General features: G+C 43.9%; 1 long non-coding RNA gene across 1 annotated transcript in view; it reads right to left on the bottom strand.

Moving 5' to 3' along the window:
* LOC126995702 (uncharacterized) overlaps positions 1-23,031 on the bottom strand; it is a 45,212-nt gene extending 22,181 nt beyond the window's left edge. The window contains exons 1-2 of the long non-coding RNA XR_007750652.1: positions 22,953-23,031; positions 8,641-8,695 (exon numbers count right to left, since the gene is read on the bottom strand). This is a non-coding gene — a long non-coding RNA (uncharacterized LOC126995702). The remainder of the gene's footprint in view (positions 1-8,640; positions 8,696-22,952) is intronic.
* Positions 23,032-24,174: the final 1,143 nt, after the last annotated feature.

Raw genomic sequence — 24,174 nt, forward strand, 5'->3', positions numbered from 1 at the left:
GGAGAGGAAGGGAGGGAACAGAAGAGGAAAGTTGAGTGCGAGGGTAAGAGGTGGAAGAGAGGCTGAGATGAAAGGGAGGAAGGATGCTGTGAAATGAAAGGGAGGTGAGGTGAGGTGAGGTGGAAAGGACGTGAGGCTGTGGCGATGCTGGCAGAGAGAAGAAGTGAGAGGGAAACAGGAGAGATGCTGGTGATGAATGAGAGGGAAAGGTGAGGGGGAAAGAGAGGAGAAGGGAGAGGAAAACAGAGAGATGCTGACGAAAAATAGAAGGGGAAGAAGAAGAAATGGAGAAGAAGGAGATAAATAGGAGGGATGCTGTCGATGGTAGGAAAAGGAGAAGACATGTAGAGGAGGAGGAAAGGGAAAGAAGAGGGATGCTAGATAGATAGAAAAAGAAGATGAGAGGGGAGGAAAAGGGAGAAGGATGGTAGTGATGGAGTGTGAACGAAGATGATAGTGAGAGAAAGGAGAAAGAAATAGAAGGGATGCTGGTAATGGATAGGAAAGGAAGATGAGAGGTAGGAGATGAGACATGTGAGGAAAACAAGAGAGATGCTGATGAAAAATGAGACAGGAGGAAGAAAAACAAATAGAGGTATAGGAGAGAAATGAGGAGGAGGAAGGAGGAGGTAGGGAGGGAGGCTGGTGGCAGTTCCTAACGGTAAAAAGAATGCGTGGAGGTGGAGGTGGAGAGGTGGAAGAGGAAGATGATGAAGTAGGAAGAATGAGACAAGAGGGAAAAGATGAGAGGTTAAAGAGGAGGAGTAAGGGAAGTATGGGAGTGTAACTGTGGAAGAGGAGGAGAAAGGGAGATTAGGAGTAGGTCGGTTAGTGAAGAAAAAAAAAAAAAAGTTTCAGTGTGATTTGGTCCTTATTGAAGAGATGATGCAAGGGAAACGGCAGCGCAAGAAAAGAGAAAAGAAGGGGATGGGATGGGAGGAGAGGGGAGAGGTATGGCATCGAGTGAAAGGGAAAGTAGACACAGACAGAGGCAGCGAAAGAGAGAGTGAGGATGGTACACGAATAAGTGACTGAAAGAAAAAAAGAAAAAGAAAAAAAAAAGAAAAGTGAGAAACATCAGAGGAAAAAAAAAAGAAGTGAATGAAAGAGAAAGGAAGTATAGCTGGTCTGGCATAGGGAAAGAAAAGGGGGTGAGAAGGAGGAGGAAGAGGAGGAGGAGGAGGAGACGAAAGGGAAAGTGAGAGAAAAGGAGGGAGAAGGGGTATCATCAGAAACATATAAAAACAAAGAGAAGTGGACGAGAGAGAAAGGAAGTGTATATAAAGTTGATCGGGCATGAGGAAAGGGGAGAGAGAAAGGGAAGGGAAAGGGAAGTGAGGGAAGGGGATGGGAAAGGGAGAGAGAAGAGGGATTTGGAAACGGGTGAAAGTGTTAAGATGTGCGGGTCAGTCTCTGCGCCCCCTTCCCTTCCCTTCCCTTCCCTTCCCTTCCTAATCACCTGCATTTCCCCATCCATATTCTCTCCCATACCTGCCCTCCCTTATTTCCTTTCCTGTTTTTTTTTTTCCCTTCCCATCCATCTATCATCATTATCTCTCTCTCTCTCTCTCTCTCTCTCTCTCTCTCTCTCTCTCTCTTGTTTGCATAATAAAATAATATAACTGTGCGTGTCGTGTACGTGCAAAATGTTACAATGATAAACACACACACACGCACACGCACACACACACACACACACACACACACACACACACACATATGCAGGGGGGAAGGGGGGAGGAGCAGGGAGAGGAATAGTGAATGCAGGAACATAAATTCAGACAGACGCGAAATGATTATCAGAAGGACGAAGAGTAACGGAGAAAATCAAAGATGGACATTTAGTAACCATGCAGGCGGGCAGGAGGGGAAGGAAGGAAGGAAGGAAGGAAGGAAGGAAAGGAAGGAAGGAAGGAAGGAAAGGAAGGGAGGAAAGGAAGGAAGGAAGGAAGGAAGAAAGGAAGGGAGGAAAGGAAGGAAGGAAGGAAGGAAGAAAGGAAGGAAAGGAAGGAAGGAAGGAAGGAAGGAAGGAAGGAAGGGAGGAAAGGAAGGAAGGAAGGAAGGAAGGAAAGGAAGGAGGAAGGAAGGAAGGAAGGAAGGAAAGAAAGAAAGAAAGAAAGAAAGAAAGAAGGAAAGGAAAGGAAGGAGGAAAGGAAGGAAGGAAGGAAGGAAGGAAGGAAGGAAGGAAGGCTGGACACAAACACACACAAAACACAAACAAACAAAAATGCCCAATACGAAATGGAAATATGGACATTAGACAGAATATAGGAAGTTAAAGGGAAGAAAGGTGGTTTGGAGAGTTTTCAAGAGCTACAAACCATTTCTTCCCTCAAAATTGATATTCCCTGTCACTTTCTGCCCCGCTAAAGATAACATCACAGCCTCCCGCACCTGTCCCCCGCCTCTATCCGCCGCGCCATCACCTTGCAGCGAGTAACTTTTAAGGCTCATTGCTCCATTTTTTGTGTGTGTGGGTAAGGCTTATTTTTTTCAGCCGCGGCTTAGCTCGGGTCAACCTTTCGTTCACTGGGCCACGCGAGCCAAGTCTCCTGAGTCGGGGTGGGACGTGGCGAAGGTAGGCGACGAACAGGACTTGCCGCGGCCACCATAAACCAGCGACTTACAGACTGGGGAATGGTCGACCTAACACCCTGAAAGACCTAGTGGAGCCAACACAGACGGTTAGTAGACAGATATAGACAAGTAGATGAGTAGACAGAGTGTAGAAATCAACAGCCATACAGAGAGAGACAGACAGGAAAAGACAGCAAGCAAATACAGACACAGAATTGGAAGAGCAAACATGTAATCGAGCAGAAATTAAAACAATACAAAAAGACAGAAAAGACAACAGACAGACAAACTAACAGACAGACTGACAGAAAAAAGATAGCCACAGAAGGAGACAAGATATACTGATTGACAAGCAAATAGAATGAAAAAAAGGAGACACGTACGACAGAGGGTCAGACAGACAGACGTATAGACAGAGGGACAGACAGACAGACAGACGGGCAGACAGACGGGTGTCCTTCAGGTCCGGATGGGCATTAGCTTACCCAGGTAACAAGCGAGTGAAAGTGATCATTGGACCCAGCCACCTGTCCAGCCTCCCGCTCCCTCGCGTCTTCACGGCAGGTAGACGGACCTCCGACCGCTGGTGTGTGTGTGTGTGTGTGTGTGTGTATCTCCCCCCCACCCCACACACACACACACACACACACACATTTTAAGTCTAAGTCGTAACACAATGATAAGGGAGAAAGGGAAGGAGGGAAGGAAGGAAAGGGAGAGAGAAATTTTGGAAGGCAGGGAGAGGCAGGGAAGGGACAACTATGAGGGAGAAGGAAAAGAGAAGGGATGGAAAGGAGACAGAGAAGGATGCAGTTGGACCAGGAGGGAGGGAGGGAAGGAAAGGAAAGGGAAGGAAAGACCCAAACCTTCACCACTAACCCACTTCCTCTTCTTACTATACCCTTGATTAAAAAAAAAAAAAAAAGCAAAAGATGGGGGTTGGGGTGGGGAGGAACGGATGGGAGGTACAGAGGGAGGAAGGGAGGGAAGGAGTTGAAGGTTATTGGGTTGGCAACATCACGCGACCAATGGATTTGACCACAGACAAGATGAAGATAAGGGAGGGGAAGAGGGGGGGAGGGAGGGAGGGAGGAACGAGTGAATGAGTGAGTATACGCGAGTGAGTGAGTGAGTGAGTATGCTTATGTAATGATGAAGTGTGCATATAATAAGAAAATGAAAGGAAAAAAGTTAAATGAAGTTGCTAGAATTAAAAAAAAAGATATAAAGAGAGGAGAGAAAGGAAGCATAAATGACGGATGAAGTGGAAGCATAAATGACGGATAAAGTGGAAGCATAAATGACGGATGAAGTGGAAGCATAAATGACGGATAAAGTGGAAGCATAAATGACGGATAAAGTGGAAGCATAAATGACGGATAAAGTGGAAGCATAAATGACGGATAAAGTGGAAGCATAAATGACGGATAAAGTGGAAGCATAAATGACGGATAAAGTGGAAGCATAAATGACGGATAAAGTGGAAGCATAAATGATGGATAAAGTGGAAGCATAAATGACGGATAGAGTGGAAGCATAAATGACGGATAAAGTGGAAGCATAAGTGACGGATAAAGTGGAAGCATAAATGACGGATGAAGTGATAAATGAAAGGAAAAAATGGATGAGGAAGAGGACAAATGTTTCTCCTCTAATCTTCCTCTTCCTTCTTCTTCTCCTCCTCCTCCTCTTCGTCAGCCTCCTCCTCCTCCTCATTCATATTGCTGTAATGCTATATTCCTATTTTGATATATTGTTGCTATATTGCTGCTGCCACAAGAAAAGAACAATAACAGCTACTAATGCTATTGTAAATCAAAACAAAACAATAATAATAATAATAATAATAATAATAATAATAATAATAATAATAATAATAATAATAATAATAATAATAATAATAATAATAATAATAATAATAATAATACGTGTGTGTGTGTGTGTGTGTGTGTGTGTGTGTGTGTGTGTGTGTGTGTCTGTGTGTAAGAGAGAGAGAGAGAGAGAGAGAGAGAGAGAGAATTATATAAACAAATAATTCTCTCTCTCTCTCTCGTTCAGATCATACTTTCTCTCTTACTCAATTGATTCTTCGAACATTTTTTTCTCTCTTCTCCGTCAATCGATTCTTTTATGCCATCCCTTCTCTCTTCTTCTTCTTTTCCCTCCTCGCCCTCCTCTCACACCTCCTCCATCTTGCTTTCTTCCTTTCCTCATTCTTACGCATCGTCATTTTCCTCTTTCTTCTCTGCTCTCCTTTATTCAGCGTTCCCTCTGTCTCTCCGCCTTTCTCTTTCCCTTATTTTCCCTCTGGTCTTCTCCCTTTTACCTCCCCCTTACCCTGTCTCCTCTTCTCTTATCTTCATTCATCTCCTGTATCCTCTTCCTTGTGGTCTTGTGTCAGTAGTTTCCGATATCTTTTCTTCCTTCTCTCATCTCTCATTATTCCTCTTCTCCCTAGGTTTCGTCTTTTTTTTCATTTCTCCAATCCTTTTCTACTCCTCTCTTTCGTCTTTCGTTTATCTTCCGTATCTCTTATCTCTCCACTCATTATTCACTCATCTTTCTCATATCCTTCTTCCTCTCTTCAGGACTCATCTCCCTCCAACCTCATACCTTACTTACCAACTTACTATACCAAGATCGGCAGAGTAATTGAGTCGGATCAGGACGCTACTATTCTCCAGGATGAACTAAACAGATTGTATGACTGGGCGGATAAATGACAGATAGAGTTCAATGTAGGGAAGTGCAGTATTCTGAGCGTAGGTAGGAACAACCCCTCACATAACTATTGCTTAAATGACACTCTCATAAGCAGGTCTGGGTGCGAGAGGGATTTAAGGGTCTTAGTTAGCTCTCATCTCCGTCCAAGGGCACAATACATTCAAGCTAGAAATCGAGCAAATAGGTTAGTGGGATTTATTTCAAGGAGCGTGAGCAACAGAAGCGCCGAAGTCTTCCTCAAACTATATTTAGCATTAGTTAGACCTCATCTTGACTATGCGGTTCAGTTCTGGTCACCTTACTATAGAATGGATATCAAAATGTTAGAATCAGTGCAGAGGAGGATGACTAAGATGATTCAGGGGTTGAGAAACTTGCCATACGAGGAAAGACTCAAACAGTTAAACTTGCATTCTCTAGAAAGGCGAAGGGTGCGTGGAGACATGATCGAGGTTTATAAATGGATGAAGGTCTTTAATAAGGGAGACATTCATAAGGTTTTGTTGGTAAGAGAACCGGGTAGGACACGAAGTAATGGGTTTAAACTGGATAAATTCAGATTCAACAGGGACATAGGCAAAAATTGGTTTATAAATAGGGTGGTGGATGAGTGGAATAGGCTTAGCAGTCATGTGGTGAGTGCCAATACAATTGTCACATTAAAAAATAGATTAGATAAATTCATGGACAGCGATATTAGGTGGGTTAGATACACGGGAGCTACACGGGAGCTTAGGTTCAGAGGAGCTGTCTCGTACGGGCCTACCGGCATATTGCAGACTCCTATGTTCTTATGTTCTTGCTTTCACACTTACTCCTGTTTATTGTTCTCTCCATTTCGTGTTTCATGCACTTCTGAGGCGACGATGGTTCAGGGCTTTGTCAGTGGTGTTAGTTTGCTTGATGTCCCAAATTATAAGTCGTAGTGTTTATGTCCACGGTCTCCTATACATTTTTTTTTCATGGGATTAGTTTCCAAGCTTCCTCCTTTCGCTTTTTAATGCTTTTTCTCTTATTTCTTCCATTTCATTTTTATATTCCTCTTAACTGACTTTCTTTACATAGCATTAGACCCTCGATTTCGGAATATATCATCAAATTTCTCCAATACTATTTTTTTTTCACGGCATTAGTTTCCAAGCTTCATCCTTTCGCTTTTTATTGCTTTTTCTCTCTTATCTCTTCCATTTCGTTTTTATATTCCTCTTAACTAACTTTCTTTACATAACATTAGTCCCTCGATTTCCTCATTTATCTTTCTATCAAATTTCTCCAATACTATTCTTTTCATAGCATTAGTTTCCAAGCTTCCTCCTTTCGCTTTTTAACGCTTTTTCTCTCTTATCTCTTCCATTTCGTTTTTATATTCCTCTTAACTAACTTTCTTTTCATAACATTAGTCCCTCGATTTCCTCATTTATCTTTCTATCAAATTTCTCCAATACTATTTTTTTCATAGCATTAGTTTCCAAGCTTCCTCCTTTCGCTTTTTAACGCTTTTTCTCTCTTATCTCTTCCATTTTGTTTTTATATTCCTCTTAACTTTCTTTACATAATATTAGTCCCTCGATTTCCGCATCTATGTTTTTTATCAGATTTTTCCAACACTTTTTTTTATAGTATTAGTTTCCAAGTTTCTTCCTCTCGCTTTTTTTGCTTTTTCTCTCTTATCTCTTCCATTTCGTTTTTATATTTCTCTTAACTAACTTTCTTTTCATAACATTAGTCCCTCGATTTCCCCATTTGTCTTTCTATCAAATTTCTCCAATACTATTCTTTTCATAGCATTAGTTTCCAAGTTTCTTCCTCTCTCTGTTTATTGCTTTTTCTCTCTTATTTCTCCCATTTCGTTTTTATATTCCTCATTACTGGATTTTTTACCTAACCTAACATACCCTCAGTTCCCTCATCTATCGTTTTATCACATTTCGTTTCTCTTATCTCCTCCTGACTTTGTTTCTTTCGTCACTTTCTTTCCTCCAATCTTTTCCTTTCTCATAACATCAGATTTTCTCTCTTACTCCCCCTGGACTCCTACATACATACACACTTACATAGCATACATGAAAGTGGTTTTGGTAAGAAAGTGCCGAGTCGAGGTAGAGGCGTCACAAGTGGGTAGAGGGAAGGTAAACAACAGCCAGGTTAAGTGGGTAACGAGGAACAGCGGGCAGGTGGTAGTGGGTCACAGGTAGAGGCAAGGGTGAGGAGGGCAGGCCAGTGGGAAGGTAAACGGGCAGGTGTGAGCGAACAAGGAGGAACAGTAGAGGCAAAAGTGAGGTAGGTGAGCAAGGTAAGCAGCAGTCAGGTACACACGCAGCCAGGTGAGCAAGGAAGAGTAGTAGTCAGGCGGCGGCACACAGGTGAGGCGAGTCCACCTTGACCTGGCGTGATGAAGACAGCACAAACACCGTTATTATGGTGGTGCTGGTGGTGTGGTGGGGGGAGGCTGTTAGTGGTAGGGGGGGTGATAGGACTTCAGTGTTTTACGGTACTACTATTATTATTATTATTATTATTATTATTATTATTATTATTATTATTATTATGGGCAGTGAACTGTGGAGAGAGGGGGAGTAGGAGATGCACGGCTGGTGGTGAGGGTAGGCCTGGACGATTAAAAAAGGTAAAAGGGGAAAAAATAATAATTTGGTTGTCTCGTTCAAAGCCTCTGATCTCTAATATAGCAAATTCTTAACTGACCTTGGAAAAAAAATCTGTGAAAAGATGAACAGCCAAAGCCAGGGTGGCAGGGCTCGCTTAGGCAGCCGTCAGTTCACACTGTGCTTAACCGCGGGCAAATTCAGTAAAATTATAGAAAAATTATTATGAGCTTCCATGATTTTATAATTTAGTAATGCATGGAAATAGCTGCGGTTTATGTGTACAATAATGTATTATGTATTTTTTTCCGCCACGATGATGTTCTGATTCAATGCAGTGATACTTTTTTTAATATACTCTGGATATTACCGAAGTCATTGCACAGAAAAAAAATCTTCAAGAATTTTTTTGTGGTTAAAGATTAGTGGCGACAATGACAAGTTACATATGTGTGTGTGTGTGTGTGTGTGTGTGTGTGTGTGTGTGTGTGTGTGTGTGTGTGTGTGTGTGTGTGTGTCGCGGGAGAAGGGAGGGCCAGCATGTGTGTGCAGGAGTGCCGGTCAGTCAAAGCGAGGATGCCGTCCCGAGGAATGCGGCGCCGCGCCCTTCCTCAGGAGCGAGAGAAAAGCATTCCAAGCGTTCCTCTCCCCGCCCTGCCCTGCCCTGCCCTGCCCTGCCCTGCCTTGCCTAACCCTCGCCGCGCCCCGTGCCGCTCACCAAACGCCATCTCCTTACCTGGACAGACGACGCATGTGCTGAGGCCACGCAGAGAGGAGGACGACGCTGAGGCCTGCCGGAGAAAAAGGAGGAGGAAGAAATTAGTTTACTCGATTCAGGAAGACATCGTTCTCTGGGTCAGCTGACTAACTAAGCAATAGAGTGAACAAGGAAGTAGTGGTTAACGCGGTGCCAATTAAGTGGAGGCGGGAAGCAGCAGCACTATAAAATTAACAAGTCTGGCGAGTTTTGTGCCTCCTAAGAGGGGTACGGGAGCTTATTAGAGCGTGGGGTGGGGGTGGGGGGGGAGGACTGACAGGCAGGAGCAGGAGGTGGAGTAAGAACACTAGCAGGAGGTAAACGAGTAGCAGGAGGAAGAGTAAGCAGGAGTGGATAGCATGAGCAGGAGATTAAGTATATAGCAGATAAAGCAGGAACAGTAGGTGGAGTAAATGGGAGCACTAGCAGGAGGTAAACGAAAAGTGGGGCAGGAGGAAGAGTAAGCAGGAGTGATTGGAATGAGCAGAGGGAGGTTTAAGTAGGAGTTGAAGGGATGAAGATGGTATTAAAGGGAACGATGAAAGCTTATTATTAATCTGCGTATAATGGTTTCCAGTATTTATCTATATTTTAATTATCGTGTTTTCTCTAACTGTAAATAGTTATAAAATATGTGACCATTAGTATCGGTATAATCCATGTCGTGTGTGTGTGTGTGTGTGTGTGTGTGTGTGTGTGTGTGTGTGTGTTTACGTGTCCGCACCCTACTGTTTGTAAAAGTAGAAAAGGAGCAGGAGATAGGAGGTGGAGTAAATGGGAGCACTAGCAGAAGGTTATGTGAGTAGCAGGAGGAAGAGTAAACAGAAGTGACTGATATAAGCAGAAAGAAGTAGTAGATGTAGGCATGAACAGGATAATGAGCAGAAAAGGGCGTGAGCAGGAGGTAGCAGGGGGTGGAGGAGTAAATGGGAGCACTAGCAGAAGGTATATGATTAGCTAGCAGGAGGAAGAGTAAACAGAAGTGAATGATATGAGCAGAAATAAGTTAAATAGTATAGCTGAAAGCATGAACGGGAGGAAGCAGAGTAGAAATGGGCGTGAGCAGAAGGTAAGAGAAGAGTAAGCAGGAGTGACGGACATGAGCAGAACGTTATTAAAGACGCCGAAAGGACTGAAAGAATGGACTGAGGAATGAATCTGGACATCTGAACGTAAAGACACCACACGAACGTAATATCCAGAGCCTATACCACAAGGAAGGGAGATCGTGGAAGAGAGAATTTGATTAAGTAGGAGTCGAAGGTATGAAGGAGAGGTAGCGGATTTAAAAAGGAGGTGAGCAGCAGGGCAGGAAGAATAGAGGAATGGTAAGCAGGAGTGACGGAGATTAGAATAAAGAAGTTAAAGTCAGTATAAAGTAGTTGAAGACATGAACATCAGGTAGCAGAGTAGAAAACGGGGTGAGCATGCGGTAGATGAGTAGATGAGGACATGCCAAGGAGATAAAGAAGTAGATTACGGGACGAGCAGACAGGAAGTTAAGGAGTAGATGAGGTTGAGCAGGAGATATAGGACTAGATAAAGCCATGAATAACATATAAAGGAATAGATTCGAAAAACAGCAGGAGTAACAGGAAGCGATGCAACGCAGGGAAGGAGAAGTAAAGGGTTTGATTCAGGATATCGAAAAGTTAATAAATGTGTCAAAACAAATCAAGTCGACTGTCTGGCAAACGTTTGACGCGATATTGGTATCATCACGGAAAAAAAATAAAGCAGGCTGGATAATCACAAATAAAAAACCTAGACAACACTCAAAGACACACAGAACAGATCAACAATAACATACAGAAGACTAGCAAACTTAGCAAACTAGCAAAGACTAACAAACAAGACTAGCAAACTTAGCAAACTAGCAAAGACTACCAAACAAGACTACCAAACAAGACTAGCAAACTTAGCAAACTAGCAAACACTAACAAAAAGACTACCAAACAAGACTAGCAAACTTAGCAAACTAGCAAATTTAGCAAAGTAGCAAAGACTAACAAACAAGACTAACGAACTTGACAACGAGAATGCAGAAGCGAGGGAAATCTATATCTCGAAAGGTTTAAAGTCATCATAAAAGAAACTCAAATAGGTTGAAAAAAATATATATTTCAGGAAGCAGGAAAACAGAATACAAGGAATTAGATGTTACGTTGAAAAAAATTCGATGACTAACTTTAATACAAATTTGAAGAAAGTTGGGTGAGAGAATGCGGAAAACGAAGGGAAGTACCTTAAACTTATAAAAAAAAGAAAAAAAAATATGACACACACACATACACGCATACACCCATCTCTTACCCCCCCCTCCCCCCCACGCTATACCCCGTTCTGTTAGTTCATATTGATGTTTATTTGTTATTCAGGCAATGTCAATGGTTTGCTTTAAGATGCATCGTTGTTGTTGTTGTTTTTTTCCGGCGTATAAAGCGAAAGGCGTAAAAGAAAACACTTAAGATATATTCAAAGTGGAGATAACTACATTGCCAATTAACTAATAAAAACAACTGCAAGACAAAAATAAAATACATTCATACACGCTAAAATATCTGTATACTTAAAGGCTTACATACATCTACATACACAAATACACGCATCCATACAAATTTACATACATAAAAACATACACACATACATACATATACATACATGCACACACACATAAACATATATACAAACATACACAAGCAATACAAAACTTCCCGGTAGAAAGATGAAACTGTGCAAAACAACAAGACAATAAAAATAAAAGGTTTGAAAAAAGTGATAGTTAAAGGGAGGCTGCAGGTCGGCCGAGGAGGGGGAGGAGGAGGAGGAGGAGGAGGAGGAGGAGGAGGAGGAGGAGGAGGAGGAGGAGAAGTTACGTCATTCCAACTTTCACTTCCCCGATGGTGCCAGTGTGCCCCTGTTGTATTTCCACCACCACCACCACGACCAGTACCACCACTACCACCACAACCCCCCCATACCACCACCAGTACCACTACTACCACCACTATCTTCAGTACCACTATTTACAACCATTAAAACCACTACCATCTTCAGTACAATAACCACCACCATCACCACCTCCAGTACCACCACCAGAACCACCACCAGTACCACTACTACCACCACTATCTTCAGTACCACTATTTACAGCCATCAAAACCACTACCACCTTCAGTACAGCGACCACTACCATCACCACCACCACTACAACTGCCACCATCATCATCTGTGCCATGAGAACTATCACCACCATCATCAGAGCCCCTACCATCACCACCACCACCACCACTTATCACTACCACTACAAGTACCACCACTATAACTAGCACCAAAAAATACCAGTTCAACCACCATCAACTACCAATACCACGAGCAGTACCACCACTACCACCACCACCACCATCCTATCTGGCCACGTCATCACCAATACACCACCACCACCGTCATTAATACCGCAGCCATCATCACTATCATCACCACCACCACCTTGTCAAAACTTTTCCTACCATTACACCAACAACCACATCAGCACCTATTGTTAACTCCATGGTTTTTGTCTCTCCTATAGATATTTTTTTAAACGTAGAGATTTTATACTTACGAAAGAAAACACACCAGCCAGTACACAAGTCAACACACACACACTTGGTTTCCCTGTGACCCGACTGACTGATCCCGCCCCGCCGTGATCCCCCGCTGCTGTCAAACACGAACCCGCACAGGTGGGAGTCGAAACGATTTTGGGTCATCGATTCGAAGCGCTTCATCTCCCTGTAACACACTTCCCTCAGCATACGATCTTGACAACACACACACACACACACACACACTGACACACACACGCTATCTTTTTGGGGGGAAGATCTCGTTCGATAAGACTTTTCTAATCCCCAATATAAGTATAAAAATAGAATGCAAGAAGTTATAGTCAGTGAAACGGGGAAACGGTTGTGCAGTAGTAATCAGTATTTGGGAAACATCACTAAAAGGGTATAGATAGATTGACTGATTTATTAGTTTATGTAGTCATGGCGCCGCAACTACAGGGGTCATGTGGCGCAAATCACATATGAATTTAGACTGCATTCATGTCCATAGAAGTTAAACTCGAAACTCCGGAGATCTGCCTTTGTAGCGACTCTTCTTTTTACTTTCGTTTATTTTTTCTTCTTTGCTTGTTTGTTGTTACTATTCGATTCCTTAGCTATTCTGTGTCTGTTTTGTGTTAAGGGTGCATAGAAAACTCAAGTAATAAAACAGTATAGCAATCACCAACAACAAGCCGGCAGGAGATGGAGATTGGAGACACCTTCTTTGATGTATAGCTAACGGTGTAAAAGACAGGGAGAGAGAAAGGAAGGGTAGGTCGAGGAGAGGGAAGTGAGCAGTGTAGTAATGGACAATATATCCTAGTTGTTTAAGATGCTTAGTACGCCGTGGGAAGGACGTGGTAACTCCATCCAGAAACATTATCATTCTAAACGTGTGTGTGTGTGTGTGTGTGTGTGTGTGTGTGTGTGTGTGTGTGTGTGTGTGTGTGTGTGTATCCCTGACCATGGTCGTGGCAAACGCACCCTCACAACAGCGTAAGAAATTGTAGCCGCGAGAGTGCGAGGCCACCAGTGCAAAACTATGATCTTGGTGGCGTTTTCCGGTGAATCTTCTTTGGAGCTGAGCCAAATTAAGGGTCCATCTTTACTCTGACGCCTTGATAGCAACACACACATAAATAAAATAGAAAATACCAAATGAAGAAAAGCAAGACCAGGAGCAAAAAACAAAAAACAAAAAACAAAGAAAAACAAAAAGATATCAACACACACAAAAAATAGAAAATACCAAATGAAGAAAAGCAAGAGCAGAAGCAGAAGCCAAAAAACAAAATAAAGAAGAATAAAAAGAAAATCGATGAAGAAATGACAAGAACAAAAATAGAGAACCTTGCACACACACACACACACACACACACACACACACACACACACACACACACACACACACACACACACACACACACACACACTATACAGGCCTCTCAAGTAGCGGCCCCTCCTCCCTCCCCCCCCTTTCCTCCCTCTCCCTGGGCACGGTCAACTAACTGCTCTCCGCTCGCTACGTGACTGACTGGAAGATCCGCCTCCCGTTTTCTCATTAAAAGGCTCGTGTGTGTGTGTGTGTGTGGGGGGGGGGGGGTCCTGGTGTAGCATATCCGTATTTTATTTCTCGTTGTTGTCCTTCTTTCCTCCATTCGATTTTGTTCTTCTGTTCTTGTGGTTTCTGGTTTTGTTTTTGTTTTTGTTCATTTTTGTCTCTTCTATTTTTTTGTCTTGTTTTGTTTTGTTTTCTTCTTCCCGGCTCTTTTTTTTTTTGTTGTTGTTGTTGCCTTATTTTTTTTTTTTTGGTTATTTAATCGTCTCTTTCTTGTTCTCCATCCTCCTTCTTCTCCTCTTCTTCTTCCTCCTCCTTCTTCTTTTCTTCTTTTTGCCTCTTCTGTTTCTTTCTTCCCGATTTTCTTCTTCCTGGTCTTCATTTCCTTATTTTCTTTACGGTAATCATTCTTCTCTTTGTTTATCTTCCTCCTTTTCCTCCTCCTCCTCCTCCTTCTTACGCCTTTTGCGTTTCTGCTTTTCGCCTCTTCTGTTTCTTTCCTCCCTCTTTTCTTCTTCCTGGTGTTCTCTTCCTTATTTTCTTTACGGTATTCATTCTTCTCTTTGTTTATCGTCCACCTTCTTCTTCCGCCTTTGGTTTTCTGCTTTTCGCCTCCTCTGTTTCTTTTTTTCCGTTTTTCTTCTTCCTGGTCTCCATTTCCTTATTTTCTTTACGGTAATCATTCTCCTCTTTGTTTATATTCCCCCTTTTCCTCCTCCTCCTTTTCCTTCTTTTTTCGCCTCTTCTGTTTCTTTCTTTCCGCTTTTCTTCTTCCTGGTCTCCATTTCCTTATTTTCTTTACGGTATTCATTCTTGTCTTTGTTTATCTTCCTCCTTCTTCTTCCGCCTTTGGTTTTCTGCTTTTCGCCTCCTCTGTTTCTTTTTTTCCGCTTTTCTACTTCCTGGTCTACATTTCCTTATTTTCTTTACGGTAATCATTCTTCTCTTTGTTTATATTCCCCCTTTTCCTCCTCCTCCTCCTCCTTTTCCTCCTTTTTTCGCCTCTTCTGTTTCTTTCTTTCCGCTTTTCTTCTTCCTGGTCTCCATTTCCTTATTTTCTTTACGGTAATCATTCTCCTCTTTGTTTATCTTCCTCCTCTCCCTCTTCCTCTTCCTCCCTCTGCCTCTTGAACTTTCGCATCCAGCAGCAGACGTCCTCGGTGTCCAAGCGCTGCTACTCTCGCGTCCGCATTCCCGACGTGCCGACGACACCACCACCGCCGCCACTTCGCTCGGTGCCGTTTTCACTTTCCTCCAAACTGTCACCTTCACTGCCGCCACCCTGACCGCCTGACCCAACGCTCACTGAGACTCACCACCGTTAGCTACTTTGTATTCCATCTGTCTTTCCCGCCATATAGCTTTCGTATTTTTGCTTATTATTTTTTTTTATGTACCATGAAACTAAAGGTCGTTATTATAAAACACTTTAGCTTTTAACATCAGCTATTTCAAAAGGTCAAAGAGGGGGTCAGTCGGGTTCTAATGAGTGTTTTCTTAGGTTCACGGTACAGAGGAGGGGTCAAACTACCATCAGGGTCATAAAACTACTTCTGGAAATGCTCACAACTCCTACGAAAGCCTTGTCAAATAGGTGTTCTTGGGCGACGAAATGTCATAATACGACCCTAATAACTGTTGGTCTTGTCACTACCCTGGAGGCCCAACACATTGCTAACTGACAAATGTTCACCCGGTAACTTGTTCGTACTGTACCTAACTGTCTTTCCTACTTTATACATACTTTATACATACTAACTTTCTTTATACATACTTTATACATACTAACTGTCTTTATACATACTTTATACATACTTTATACATACTAACTTTCTTTATACATACTTTATACATACTTTATACATACTAACTTTCTTTATACATACTTTATACATACTAACTTTCTTTATACATACTTTATACATACTAACTGTCTTTATACATTCTTTATACATACTTTATACATACTAACTGTCTTTATACATTCTTTATACATACTTTATACATACTAACTGACAAATATTCACCCGGTAACTTGTTCGTACTGTACCTAACTGTCTTTCCTACTTTATACATACTTTATACATACTAACTTTCTTTATACATACTTTATACATACTTATACATACTAACTGTCTTTCCTACTTTACATATTCCACATTTTTACTTATTAGTGTGTTGGGACAAAGCATTGCTCCTGCCATCACTCTGACCTCTCGACACACGGAAACAGACACTCACCACCGTCAACTCATTCATACTTTACCTAACTGTCTTCCAACCACACAAACTCCGTATTTTCACCTTCTTTTACCGTTCCTGCCACCCCTCTAACCACCTTACCGAACAAACAGCCTTACCACCCTTATTTTACGCCACCTACCTGTTTTACCTGCCATACAAACTCCGTATTTTCACCTTCTATTACCGTTCCTGCCACCCCTCTAGCCACCTTACCGAACAAACAGCCTTATCCTTTTTTTTACGTCGCCTACCTGTTTTACCTGTCATACAAACTCCGTATTTTCATCTGTTACCGTTCCTGAGACCTCTCTAGCCACCTTACCGAACAAGCAGCTTTATCATCCTTTTTTTTTACGTCGCCTACCTGTTTTACCTCCCATACAAACTCCGTATTGACACTGATTAGTCTTGGTGTAAAGTGCCACTCATTACCCTTCCTGACATTGATATAGCCACTTAACCTAACGCTAAGGTGGTGGTGTACTGTGGTGATGACGCAGTGGTCGGCGTGAGGGCGTGGTGTCCTGGAGGGCGCGGGTTCGGGTCCTGCCTGTCGCAAAAAGCTGTATTCAGTCATCGCCGAGTGGTCGACGAACCCTACATGCTGTCATAAGAACATAAGAACATAAGAACGTAAGGAGTCTGCAAGAGGCCGCCTATCAACCCAGGCTCTAGCGAAACTTTCTCAAGATGACCGAGTGGAGTTTCGGGGGGCAGCATAAGACAAGCAAGAATTATGTCGCTATAAATGATTTGCCTGCTCCACAAACGAACCAACCAACAGCCCCCATCATGAGACCCTACCGGCGCTATAGGCCAAACCAAAAAAATAAGATAAACGCCCTTACTCCCATTTATTTACTCCGTCATATTGTCTTTCCACCTATTTAGACGCTGTGGTTTCATTTCCTCGTCATTCATCCAGTGGTGCTCTTATTACTGTTTCGGCCATTGCTGCCGTCGTCACCCTGCCCACCACCGCCATTGCTAACCCGCCTACCGTTTTGTATAATTCACTGCATTTCATTTCCACCGCCACACGCGCCGTATCTTCACCTCCTCGCCTTTTATACAATGGCGCCGTCAACTCACAGTGCTACATCGCGTCAGTACCGCGCGTTTGCCTTATATGGACGTGCTACTTTGCAGACACGGGGAGGCGATGACTTGCGCCCCTCACACCGGGAGAGACGACTTCGTGACTAGCTCCCTCCTACTCCTCCTCCTCCTCCTCCTCCTCCTGTCCCTTCCCTTCTTCCCCAAACCAACTCTCGCTCTTCTCCCCCATCACCGAGGATGAAGCAAGGGGAAGAGGCGGGTCAAGGGTTAAATGGGGGAGGGGAGGTCACGGCCTAACGGTACCCCCCTCCTCGCCAAGGACAAGTGAGCAGAGGCGCCGCAACGGGCCTGGCCTACTTAGGGCGGGTGGCAACAGGGGAGGTGCTGGCGGGGGTGGTGGTGGTGGTGGTAGGGGTGGTGGTGTGTGGTAAAAGTCGTGTGGTAGTGGTTGAATAATGGGTTGGATTGAAGATATCCTAGCACGTGGCAGGAAAGCCCAGGTTGTATTAAGTCATAAATTTCAAACTGTCATGGGTGCGTTATATAATGTAATGGGTTAGGTTATATATAATGTAATGGGTTATATAATGGGTTCGATTAAGTATATCTTACCACTAGGCAGGAAATATGATAAGCAATAAATTTCAAACTGCCATGGGTGCGTTATATAATGTAATGGGCTGGGCTATATATTATGGATTGGGTTATATAATGGGTTACATTAAATATATCTTACCACTAGGCAGGAAACAACACGAGATAAACAATAAACTTCAAACTGTAATGGGAAAACTTGTATAAAGAGAAGAAACGCTGTCTAAGTACTGGTTCGCAATATTGAAGGTAGGGGGAAACAAGTTGGAACCAGAAAGAGAAAAAAAAGAAAATAAGTTTAGGCTGTGAAGAAAGGAAAAAGTAAAAGGTATAGAACCACGCAAAACTAGTTGAGCAGAGGTCGGAGGCTCAAGGTGAGGAGCTAGTTCACACCTCTCGCATTGGGGTGCAGGTGAGGGTGGGGGAGGGGAAGGTGTTAAGGGGAGCCATCTATCGGTATCCCACCCTAGCATCAACCCCCGCGAAGGAAAGAAGAAAGAAGAGAAGAAAAAGGAGAAGAAAAAAGAAGAAAAAGAAGATAAATGGAAGCAAAAGCAATTAATAAAAATGAGAGTGTATGTTTTATTTCCATATTTTGCTTTTATTTTTTTTGTGATTTAATGGTCATCATCAAACTCCGTGAAGGAAAGAAAAAAGGAGAAAAAGGAGAAGAAAAAAGAAGAAAAAGAAGATAAATGGAAGCAAAAGCAATTAATAAAAATGAGAGTGTATGTTTTATTTCCATATTTTGCTTTTATTTTTTTGTGATTTAATGGTCATCATCAAACTCCGTGAAGGAAAGAAAAAAAAGAGAAGAAAAAGGAGAAGAAAAAAGAAGAAAAAGAAGATAAATGGAAGCAAAAGCAGTTAATAAAAATGAGAGTGTATGTTTTATTTCCATATTTTGCTTTTATTTTTTTGTGATTTAATGGTCATCATCAAACTCCGTGAAGGAAAGAAAAAAAAGAGAAGAAAAAGGAGAAGAAAAAAGAAGAAAAAGAAGATAAATGGAAGCAAAAGCAATTAATAAAAATGAGAGTGTATGTTTTATTTCCATATTTTGCTTTTATTTTTTTGTGATTTAATGGTCATCATCAAACTCCGTGAAGGAAAGAAAAAAAGGAGAAAAAGGAGAAGAAAAAAGAAGAAAAAGAAGATAAATGGAAGCAAAAGCAATTAATAAAAATGAGAGTGATGTTTTTTTTCAGTGCCTATTTTTATTTACATATTTTCATCTTATTTTTTTTGTGATTTAAATAGTCCTACTCCCATAAACTTTACTCCACTTTATTTAAACCCACTCCCATTCTCTTTCTTTACTCAGTTTTCTCCCAGTCTCCCTCTTTAATTAACCCCTTCTTACTCTTTTTCTTACAAGCAAGCAAGCGAGAGAAGAGGGGGTGGAATAAAAACAAATGAGAGTCAGGATTCTTTCACAATTTCCAGGGGGTCAATAATCTATCGGTACCCCACTCTAGCATCAACCCCGCGAAGGTACAAGCAACCAAGCGAGAGAAGGAGTGGAATAAAAACAAATGAGAGTCAGGATTCTTTCACAATTTCCAGGGGGTTACTAGACTAAGGTGACGCCTGTGACTGACCAGAGAGAGACAGGCCATCGGGAAAAGCACGAGGAGGCTGAAACCACAACGGACCATTTTTTCCAACATTTCTGGGCTTACGACACACACCACACCACCCACATATGGCAAGGCTTTCGTAAGGGTTGTGGGTATTTCCATGCGTAGTTTTATGAGCCTGGGGATAGTTTGACAAGGCTTCTGCACCGTGAACGTGAAAAACCCTCATGAGAACTCGACTATCTCCGGGAGCATCTGAGAATACGGGACAAGACCAGAATGTGAGATGTGTTAGGGAGGTGGAGTGGAGGTGACGGAAGGAGAAAAACAAGATCCGCGGTAAAAGAACGGGTAAAGAGACTGAGATCGGTACTGTCAGACGCTTCCTCCCCTCACATCAACTATTTCCAAAAGCCGAAAAGGAGGTTAATCGAGTTCTAATGAGTGTTTCCTTAGTTTCACGGTACAGAAGAAGGGTCAGATTACCACCAGGGCTATTAAACTTCCCCTGAAAACGTCCATAACTCCGACGAAAGCCTTGTTGAATATGCGAGCCTGGGTGCCGAAAAGGGTTTAAAATATGACCCTCAAGGTTTGTTTAAAGGCTCGGAGGGGGAGGGGGAGGGGGAAGGGGATGAGGGAGCGTTGCATTGAAGAGATTGATGGATGGAGAAGGGACACAGGGAAGGAAGAATGGAGAGTCCAGTTAGACGACGCTTAACGGAAAAGTGGACACCAAGGACAAACAACTGAGGAAAAAAAGAAGGGAGGAGCAGAAGAGGAAATAAAAGGCGGAAAACTGAGAGGACTCCATCAATAAAGAAGAGGAGAAGAGGAAAGAAAAGGAAAAGGAGGAAGAGGAGGAGGAGGAGACAAGCTGAATGGGTCATGGGTGAGGGAGGGAAGGGAGTTAGCGGCTGTAATGAGGGGTGAGGGGTGAGGGAAAAATGCTTGCGGACGATGAGGGAGAGGTCAGGGAGAGGCGAAAGGGAAGGGGTGAGAGGTGAGGGTGATGGGCGAGAGAGAGAGAGAGAGAGAGAGAGAGAGAGAGAGAGAGAGAGAGAGAGAGAGAGAGAGAGAGAGAGAGAGAGAGAGAGAGAGAGAGAGAGAGAGAGAGAGAGAGAGAGAGAGAGAGAGAGAGAGAGAGAGAGAGAGAGAGAGAGAGAGAGAGTAGAGAGAGAGAGAGAGAGAGAGAGAGAGAGAGAGAGAGAGAGAGAGAGAGAGAGAGAGAGAGAGAGAGAGAGAGAGAGAGCGTGTAAAGTCACAATAATCAAGATACCTGTCCACACCTGCCTCGCACACCTGCTTAACCCTATAGACCTGCTTAACACGTATCACACACTCTGATCTCGCCCCCACACCTGCCCTGAACTCGGCCCCGCCCCTGATAGTCCTTACCTGCCGCAGAGGGCCCGAGGAACCAACACCTGTACTCACCTGCCCTAAACCTGCTGCCTTGTATCATGTCTTTCCTTCAGCCTAATTATTGATCAAATGGTTCAAACAGACTAATTATATTTTGTCATTTGAACTATTTTGATGATTAGGACTCTTTGAGGATGATAACTACCTCGAGGAGTGCCCCGTGTTTGTTTGTGTGTGTGTGTGTGTGTGTGTGTGTGTGTGTGTGTGTGTGTGTGTCATCTGCACTATGATAAGCAGAATGTAGGTTTATCTTAAGACATTTATCTAAACTAGCATAAAAGGGGGATTATGAAAGTTCTGCTCGCAACCCAAGATCTAACCCAAAATGCAAGGTTAATTCTATGTTAAGGAAATAAATAAAAAAATAGGAAAGTTTAAATAGTATATCATGTTCTCTGGGTCCGCGGTGCCAGGCTTCAGTGAGTAAATTTTCAGGTATACTTCATCCACGATTATTCGTAAAAAAGCTTTCAACTACAATGTCATATGACTGTCTTGCCGGCCTTGACACGCCACCGAAAACAGAAAAAAACACTTATGAAAGTTTTAGTTTCAGTTTGTGAAACCTGGAGACAGCCGTCCGCGGATTTACTGGTTGTAGGAGGGTGGATTTACTGTAAGGTGACCGCGGATTTACCGGGTGGAGTAGAGAGGATTCATTGTGTGTGCGTGTGTGTGTGTGTGTGTGTGTGTGTGTGTGTGTGTGTGTGTGTGTGAAACAAACGTACGTACTTGACAGCAATTTCAAGACTCACTAGAGATTTGATATGCACACACACACACACACACACACACACACACACACACACACTCTCTTTCACACCGCTCCGTAGCTCAGTCGGTCAAAGAGCCGCGCTGCTTGGCTTCACGGGCTGACAGGCAAAGGCTCGAGCCCCGCTCAGGCCGGGATTTTTACTCTGACAAAGAGTGGTTACTGTTCCCCCTTGAGCAAGGGGAATGGGGTGTGTGGTGTGTGGGGTCCCGACAGTACTCAGAGATCGACTATAAGGAGCCTTGCTCATGTTGGAGGGCACTTACTGGTGACTGCGAGTCCAACTCGTGATCAGGCAGTGGTCAATTACACACACACACACACACACACACACACACACACACACACACACACACACACACACACACACACACAAATACACACGGAGCTGCGTAATGCAGTGGTTAACGCATTCGCCTCACAGTTGACAGACACCAGGTTCGATTCCTGGGCGAAATGCAGAGAGATAAACAGTCTACTTTAATCACTGACCCTGTTCGCCCTGCAGTTGAGTCGATGGGTACCGTAGCCAGTCGGGGATTGTGTCCTGCCTCCCGGCCGTATGGGTGTGAGGTTTGTGATGTACCCAGAGACCCGTCACTTGCAAACTCCAAGCTCATACGGTGAGGATACTGGCTGGTGATCACGTCTAGCGCGTGGTCAGACCATGGTAAATAACACACTATGTAGTGGCAATAACACCTCAGCCTCAGGTCTGTTCGCATCAAGGTCTCTGCGCCGCACTACATAGCTAAGGAAGCCGTGCATGTCCCGGGGCGCGCGGCGGGAAACACTCTTCGAAGCGACTCACCAGCGGATTTAAATCTCCTCTCAGAAAGTGAAAAGTTCGACAGTAAGGCACTGAACGCCTCAACCCCGCTGGTCACTTGCTGGTCCGCACCGCCGAAATACAATGACTGGTTGTTTCGATGCCTTTCGTGTTAAAAGGTTCAGATCACCCAAATTATTGTTCTCTCATCAAAGGAGGTGTGCGCCTTGATTTGAAGCTTTAAAATCTCTGAGCCGGAGAGCAAGGATGACTTCACGACTTTGTCTCAGGGGGCGTGGCGGCGCGATGACATAGCACAAACGACAGGCTTCCAACATGTGTCAGGAGGTGCCTCAAGCGTCCCTCCCCTGCGTCCCAGAGTAAAGAAGAGACTGTTATCCTTCCTGAATACGCAGTGAGACTGAGGTAAGAGGCTTAATGTGCCACTGGCCAAGTGAAATTAATGCAGCAGTTTACTTTTGATTCCTAAACATGCGCAGTGTTTCACAGGGCATGAAGAAGTCTCTAGAGGCCTTGGTCTTTCCCCACTCGGCGACGCCCCTCCTGCTACACGCCGAGGTCCTGCCAACACAACACACCTTTCATCCAGAACTGAAACCTAAGTGCTTCATCCACTCTGCCAACCCTTGCCTAAACTCCATGACGTGCACTATGTCCACACCACCCACACCGTCACCTTGTGCCCTCGTCCGGCCTCCATGCATCCTCACGTCCTCACCTCCACGCGATGGACTCACGCTCCTTACACTAATTCGTGCCCAGCTACTGCACCCCCTACATGCCCAGCCGGCCTTTGAACCAGCACGCTCCCGCCCGCCCACCCGCCCGCCCCGCCACGCCCCCACACCGCTGCCCACACCTTACACGGAGGCATCTCACGGCTCTGTGTCTGCGGCGGGACTGAAGGAGCGATGACAGAGCTCTGAAGGAGCACAACGCCTTCACGGAGGCTTTGGTGGGGTGGGTAGGAGGTTAAGGGGATGGGGTGGGAGTGGGTGGGTGGGAGGTAGCGGTTTGTGACCAGGTCAGCGAGGGGTTGGGATCAGCCAGGGAAGGTGGCGTTGGGGGGAGAAGCAAGGACGTCCAGAAGTATGACACCGTTAGCTTGTGTGTGTGTGTGTGTGTGTGTGTGTGTGTGTGTGTGTGTGTGTGTGTGTGTGTGTGTGTTTCTGTGTGCGTCCGTGCGTTCGGAGGTGGCTCAGCGCACACATACAATAGTGATCAAGTGTGTACTTGGAAACCTGAAACGTCGTGGAGAGTGCACACACACACACACACACACACACACACACACACACACACACACACACACACACACACACACACACACACACACGACAGACTCACTGGGCCGCGCGTTGTGGTGTGCCGGGACAAAACTGGAACATGAAAGTGAGAGAGGAAAGTTCTCACCTCACAACACGTGTGTGTGTTCATCACCGCGGCCTGTTCAGGTGTTGGACTCGCAATCGCCAGTAAGTACCCTCCCGACAGGAGCAAGTGCTCTTTATCGTCGATCTATGGGTACTGCCGGGACCTCACACACCACACCCCCCATCCCCCTTGCTCAAGGGAGGACAGTAATCACTCATAGTCAACGGAAAGAATCCGGCCTGAGCAGGCTCGAACCGCCGCCCTGTCAGACCGTGAAGCCTGGCAGCGCAGCGCTCTAACCAGTTGCGCCACGGGAGTGTGTGTGTGTGTGTGTGTGTGTGTGTGTGTGTGTGTGTGTGTGTGTGTGTGTGTGTGTGTGTGTGTGTGTGTGTTATTATTGTTATCATCATTATCGTTATCAGTTATATTATCATTATTATTATTATTATTATTATTATTATTATTATTATTATTATTATTATTATTATTATTATTATTATTATTATTATTATCATTATTATTAT

This window comes from Eriocheir sinensis, chromosome 8 (assembly GCF_024679095.1).
Source record: "Eriocheir sinensis breed Jianghai 21 chromosome 8, ASM2467909v1, whole genome shotgun sequence".
In the NCBI taxonomy this organism is placed as follows: Eukaryota; Metazoa; Arthropoda; class Malacostraca; order Decapoda; family Varunidae; genus Eriocheir; species Eriocheir sinensis.